Raw genomic sequence first — 6,888 nt, 5'->3', positions numbered from 1 at the left:
CGAAGTCAAAATGGCTGAGAACCACTGCCTTACTGCAATTCCATGCGAGGTGCGATGGATTATTCGAGGTCAGCGAAACCTTAACACTAAAATTCGGTTTTCACGATGAAGGATAACCAACCAATACACCCATCGACTCGCCTCTTCGTCATTTTGAGGACCAGGGTTTAAGAATCATGCTGTCACCGCAGACTTGTTTATGAATTCCCTCGAGCTTTACCATTAAAGGATTTTTCTATCTGATAAGATGCTGAAGAGTGAAGATGCAACACAGTTCACCATAACCCCGGGCGTGACTGCGAGACAATCGCACACAAGGAGCTCATGTTGTGTGATACACTAATTAGTATACCGAAAACTTGAATTGTCACGCTACAATCTTCGGGGAACTATCAGTCATTCAGTGTTAGATAATTTCAGTGCATTGATGACACACCCAAGAAGGTCATCAATTCAGAATACATGATTTGAGTCATTGCTACCCTAAGTATGATCAGTGATCACCTTATGTCCAAATACCAGTTCACCCACAAGATAGATTTTGACAGTGTAGCCTCCCCGACCAGACCAACTAAGACTTAACGGGTGTATTCCTGCGCTCAGAATCTCGTCTCTTCGCGACTGCTACCTGCTCTCAACAATAACCATGCACAACAACACGACTCTATACCGTTATATTTAGGGCAAGTTCTTGCAACTTTTGCAACTTTTTTTTACAGCTTCCGGCAGCTTCCTAAATACTCGTAAGATATGTAGAATTCTGTTTTAAGCCCGTTGAAGAAATCTTAAAGTGCAACTTTTTGCAACTTTTGTCCATTTTTTTCGTGCAAATTTTTGCAAATTTTTGCAACTTTTTCGATTTTTCATGAAAGTATTTTCGATTTTGGTGAAATACACGGCCAAATTCGACTGAAACACCGTAAATCAGCACCGAAATAACGCTTTTACGGGTATTTCGGGAGCTGAGCCGGAAAATTGCCTTTTTTTTAGTCAACCGAGCAAAATGTGGTCAAAATGCAACTTCTGCGACTTTTGTTAAAATTAGAAAAATAAATGCAACTTTCTCAGGTTTTTAGTGCAACTAAAACTTGCCCTATAGTTATATTCCATGGCATAGTAAACTCATAACAGCGATGCTCACTGACACAGATAACGGAACCCAGAGATCTATATAACTTCTATACCGGTGGTTCTTAACCTTGGCTCCAACGCACCGCCCGCCCCCTCCCAGCGGCGATTTTGATCTTGAAGGGGGCGGAAACGCTCAGAGACGATGGGCTTATGTGGTCGGTATGGGTAGGGTTACCATATTTCGAGATGCGAAAAAGAGGATACTTCACAAAAGTTTTGAAAGCGATAATATCGGAGGAGAAAACGGGTGATTAGGAAATTTCCCGACTAATAGTAGGGTTGACAAAATAAAGATCATATTTTTCCGACTCGACTCCCGAAAGGCCCGTTTCTAACTCTTGTTAGCTGGGTGGACTAAAAAAAGGTAATTATTTCGATATCGCCCCTGAAATACCCGTCAGGAGGATTTCTTGTTAATTTATTAGCCAACCCTGGCGTTCGGTGCGCGGTAGTCCAATTTCTGCTCCCATTTTAACACTTTTCTAGAAAAAGAGGGACAAATTTCGAAAAAGGAGGACAAATCTTCTTAAAAGAGGACAAATGGTGACCCTACGTAAGAAAAATGGCGTCGTAGTAGTAGAATCATAGTTCTATATATCCCCGAGTTCTCATTCTAAATTAACATTCGAGAAAATCTGTCAAATCTCGTAACTTTTCGTCGCGCTACGCGCGAAATATATAACGACGATGTTTGAAACATGTTTCCATGAATGCAGTGGTATCATATAATTCATGTAAACTCGCCGATTCCCCGTTCCAACACTCCCATCACGCTGGTTCGGGTTAATTTGCTCAAAATGTTTCGAACTAGGTATTGCATCCTGCAGTGCACAGCGTGTTTGTTTTTGTTTGTTTGTGGTATTCATGGTGTTTGTCATGGTGTTGTTGTTTATTAACAGAAAAATTTGGCGCTTATTACCAGTTGGTCTTTTGCACCGCTGCCAATAGGCATTTTGCAGGACTTCGATCACGTGACTAGATACGCATAGCAACCACAAATTGGTTAGCAAGCTACTTTCTCGCGAACCTGCTTCAGTGCTAAATATCGCATGGTGTACTGTTGATTTCTGGTTGTAAACGTTTCTGAAATTTGTTGTAGAAGTCATCAGAGATTCACCCATGCTAGATGTCAATCCTGTAGAAAGCATTTAGAATGACATCGTCAGAATTACGCAAAAATCCATTGGTAACGTAGTCGTATTACGGTACTCAACTCTGATCATATGTTCTTAAATTTATGCATTTGAAGTAAAGCGATTGGTTTATATTCTGGTAAGAGCATTTGTTAGTTCAAGCAGTACTGTTTGTCTGTTGTGGAGCCTGATTTTGGATGGAAGATATGACTGAAGCAGCCGGGACCCGCAAGGATCAGGATATACTGTCTGCTGGTTTGGGTGCTGGCGTGCTGCTATAAAACAAATGTCGCTGAACACATCGGAAGTATCTTTTGGGAGAACCTGCCATCAAGACTAAGCAAAGCAGTGCACTTTATTGTTGCCTTATACAATGCCGATTTTATTAGCACTACTTCGCAACTGCGATTGAAGTGGATTTGGCAAATCACACGCGATTTTGATAAATAGTTGATGTCACTATCGAATGTGACTAGTCGTTCAAGCACTACATCTTCGATGGAACAAAGGGGTGGTTAGCAAAGGAATCGAAACCGCAACCGACTGTGGAATTGCAGGTATGGACTGATACTCGAGATTATGATCAATTCAATATCCCATGTCCACAAATGTCGTCTAGGGCAGTAAAAGGTGTCGCGGACAGTGGTGCCCAATCGTCTTTGATGGGCCTAACAATGTTATTAGCATGTGGGCTTACTGAGAACTGTCTATTACCCGTAACTAAACGTATGCTTGCTGCTAACGAAGAGGGCATAAATATTCTGGGTGCAGTATTCTTTCGAATGTCTGGTAAAATGCGCAACGGACATCGCATAGCAACAGCCGAGATGGTTTATGTAACAGACTCGACTGATTTGTTCTACATGAGCAGAGGTGCGATGGAGCAATTGCATATTATTGGCCCGGATTTTCCTACAGTTGGCGCTGCCGTAATAACTGCTCCGGCCTCCACAAAGGAATATTCAAACACCAATAGTAATCAACGCTCGTGTGAATGCCTAAAACGCTCGTTGCCTCCTAGTTCGCCCACGGAGCTCCCATTCACGCCATGTGTGGAAAATAACGAAAAGATGAAACAATGGCTTCTACTGCGATTTAGTTCGTCAACATTCAACAAGTGCAAACATCAAACGTTGCCTTCTATGTCTGGAACACCCATATCCATTCATGTTGATCCAGATGCAAAGCCAGCAGCAGTCCACACACACCTTCTCAAGTGCCAATTCACTGGCGTGATGCAGTTAAGAAACAATTGGATGATGACGTGCGTCTTGGTGTCATTGAAAAAGTTGAACCTAACACGCCGACAAAGTGGTGTCATCGAGCAATATGGGTTCGTAAAAGCGATGGAAGTCCTCGCAGAGTAATCGACTTCCAATCCCTCAACCGTCATTGCTCCCGGGACACGCACCACATCGTTCCACCATTTCATCAGGCCCGTTCCATCCCACCCGATACTTTCAGATCGGTTACTGACGCCTGGAATGGCTACCATTCGGTACCTGTCAGAGAAGATGATCGCCACTTACTCACGTTCATCACTGAATTTGGCAGATATAGATATCGAGTGGCCCCACAAGGTTTCATAGCAAGCGGGGATGGATACACTCATCGATATGATCGGATAATCGCTGATGTGCCTAGAAAGACAAAGTGCGTCGACGACACAGTGTTATGGGATGACAGTCTGTCTGAACATTGGTGGAGAATGATTCATTATCTCGAACTGATGGGACGCAATGGCATCATTCTTAACCCTTCAAAATTTCAATTTGCATGTAAGCATATTGAATTTGCAGGATTCGAGATTACGGCAGACGACGTACGTCCACTTCCAAAATATTTGGAATCCATCGCCTGTTTCCCAAGGCCACAGAAGCTGTCAGACATACGGTCGTGGTTTGGACTTGTGAACCAAGTCTCCCATTATGGCAAACTTACCGACATGATGGCACCTTTCAAGAGCTTACTTAGCCCAAAATCTTCTTTCACGTGGACCAATGAACTCGATAAGGCGTTTGCAGAATCAAAAGCTGAGATTATTCGAGCAATCCAAAATGGGGTGCGCATTTTTGACCCGAAGCGAAAAACTTGCTTGAATCCCGACTGGTCGAAAACAGGCATTGGGTACTGGCTGCGTCAAAAATACTGCGAGTGCGAATCTACGACGCCTGATTGCTGTCCCAATGGCTGGAAAATTACTCTGGCAGGTTCCCGATTCTTACGTGATTCAGAAAGACGATACGCTCCGATTGAAGGTGAAGCCCTTGCTGTGGCATGGTCACTGGAGGACACCAAGTTCTTTACCCTTGGCTGTGATGACCTTGTTATTGCTACCGATCACAAACCGCTGATCAAAATCTTCGGGGACAAATCGTTGGACGATATTACAAACACTAGAATATTCCGCCTGAAGCAGCGTACAATGTCCTGGCGCTTTCGTATTTTTCATGTTCCAGGTAAATCCATACCGGCATCGGATGCGTTCTCGAGGCACCCCGCATCACTGGACACGACTCACTGGTCCTCCCTGGACCCAGTCGATTGTGTGGCGGCAGGTCACGATGAAAACAACCAACTAGCGACGTCTATTATTGCAGCTACAAGGGCATCCCTGAACGCCATTAAAGTCATTTCATGGGAGGATGTGCGAAAAGCTACCCTATGCGATGATACTCTCAGTAAGCTGAAGGAATACATTGTCTCAGGATTCTCACATGGATCGGAACAGTTGCCGTTTAAGGTCCAAGCCTATTGGCGCTATCGTGGTAAGCTTTCTATTGTTGATGATGTCGTCATGTATGATGATCGAGTTGTTATACCTTCAATTCTGAGGAAACCAATATGTGACACCCTTCATTCTGCTCACCAAGGTATCAGTGCCATGTCGCAGAGAGCTCAAGCTACTGTTTTCTGGCCCGGTATGTCGGCTTGCATTGCAAGAACGCGGGCACAATGTGATGCGTGTAGCAGGTCCGCACCGAGCCAGCCGCATTTGCCCCCTTGTGATCCTTACGTACCGACATACCCCTTTCAGGCTATTGCCGCAGATTACTGCACTGTTGCAGGTCACCAGTATCTCGTAGCCATCGATCGTTTCAGCAATTGGCCTGAAATCTTTCATATCAAGCCTGGCACTCAAATGTCTGGTGCAGTTGGACTGCAAGATGCTTTACGGAACTACTTCATGACATTCGGCGTTGTAGAAGAACTGAGCAGCGATGGCGGACCTGAATTCACCGCTCATAGTACGCAAGATTTCCTACATCGATGGGGTGTTCGTCACAGACTGTCTTCTGCATACAATGCTCGGTCAAATGGCCGGGCTGAAATTGCGGTCAAGTCAATTAAACGACTTATCACTGGAAATATATCACAGGATGGTGAGCTCCGAACCGACTCATTTGTACGAGCCGTGTTACAGTTCAGAAACTGTCCTGATCCAGACAATGGCCTGTCTCCAGCTCAAATCGTTTTTGGAAGACCTTTGAAAGACGCTCTGCCATTCAAGAAAGTTGGTTCAGTCTTCAGCGGAGATATCGTAAGACCGATGTGGACACTGGACAAAGCTATGGCAAACAAGAGAACGTACGTTACGTACCAGGTTCGCTAAGCAGCTCGAATCTTTGCGGCCGCGCACTCATAATCTGGCACCCCTTGAAGTGGAGAACATATGTCGTGTACAAAATCAACATGGACGTTTCCCTCTTCGATGGGACAAGACCGGTATGATTGTTCAGTGTAACGGCAATGACCAGTATCTTGTTAAGATTGATGGGTCCGGGAGATTGACTTTGCGAAACAGAAAGTACCTTCGTAAAGTACAGCCATTCTGTCGATATACTGAAAAGCAGCATGGTACGGAAACTTTATTACCCGTGCCGACACCTGAGTCACCGCATGTTGATGGTGCGAATCCCGCGCAGAGGATTCTCAATGACGCACACGAGGAAAAAGATTGCAACGACCAGCCTGTGGATGATGTTGACGATGCGTACGTGGATGATGACTCTCCTGGTACTTCTTCATCAACCAGCGCTGATGGTGGCCGCATGTCAAACCGTGTCAAAAATCCTCCATTTTGGCACAAAGACTATGTCCTTGGCGCGGTCTATTCATATTGATGCATGTTTATTGTTGCGCCTTTTATTTTCAACTCCCCAAGTTGTGCCTTTCTCGGAGTTGTGGGGGGATGTATGGTTATGGCTCATACCGTCACGCATGACTTTAGTTCATGCTGACAAAGACTTTTGTTTCAACTCACTGGAGTTGAAGGTAGTGACAAGTGCAAGTTTCGGTTAAGTCTTTCGTTGCTTTATTTACAGCTTAATCATTTATTGGAGTATAAAACTCACTAATAAATGCATAATTGTACAGTGATAATAATTGGCTCCAGGCTGAATTCTTGACGAGGGCATCATCAATTTCTTAGTTGCCTATATGTTCGGCTCTCTTGGGATAATCCATCAGATCATGAATTCGTATACATGTGGTATAGCCATGTCTTGAAACTCAAGATATTTGCACTGTGCCATAGAGTGAAGTAATCCAATCCAGGCAATCAATCAAGTAATCCAGGCCTCAGGACAGTTTGTTGCACCCTCAATTGGAGCTGATGATCATT

Source organism: Botryllus schlosseri, chromosome 16 (assembly GCF_051294905.1).
Source record: "Botryllus schlosseri isolate E-star chromosome 16, Bs_hap1, whole genome shotgun sequence".
Classification (NCBI taxonomy): Eukaryota; Metazoa; Chordata; class Ascidiacea; order Stolidobranchia; family Styelidae; genus Botryllus; species Botryllus schlosseri.
Note: the sequence above shows the minus strand (reverse complement) of the source record.